Source organism: Trichinella spiralis (assembly GCF_000181795.1).
Source record: "Trichinella spiralis strain ISS 195 chromosome Unknown Scfld4, whole genome shotgun sequence".
NCBI lineage: Eukaryota > Metazoa > Nematoda > Enoplea > Trichinellida > Trichinellidae > Trichinella > Trichinella spiralis.
Window position 1 is genome coordinate 1,081,171 of NW_003526943.1, and position 694 is coordinate 1,081,864.

Sequence of the window (694 nt, forward strand, 5' to 3'; positions counted from 1 at the left end):
AAGGGAAAATGCACAATTAACAAATTGTTCACAGTTGCAGCTTTCTAGCTTAACCAAGGAGTGACAACTACTAAATTGTTAGCATCTGGTTAATTTCTTGATGTTACTTGGAGTGTTCTATTTAAATCTTTCTTGTTTACAATCCAATAATTTTACTTTAATATTTTCAAAGTTTCTTTCATTACGAAACAAACATTCATATATGTATTTTTATACATGTCGATGAGGTTTGCTGTTTCTATGAAAAATCTTGTTTGACGTTCATACATTTCATATAAAATACAGTCCAACTTGATTAAGTGCATAAGATTTTGGCCGAAAAAAATTCCCTGTAGTCAATTAAACGGTAAAATAATGGATAAGTGCATAGTAATTCTTGCCAAATTCCATGCTCACTTATAAGCAAGTTCAAATGTAATTTGAAATGCAACATCAAACAGATCAGCTACATCATAGGCGCTGCTTTTGATGCGGAATGTTTAAATATTTCATTATCATTAAAATATATACACTGAAAGTTTGCAAATGGAAATGAGAATAGATGGCAATTTAAGTGTTCACCAACGCACTACCACCACTTTTGTTCAGATGTTCAAATAGAAAGTTTACAATTTGCACCAAATATATAAAACTAAATTTGCTTTTTGATTTGTAAATAATATTGAAAATTTTTAATTATTTATTTAAATAAAAT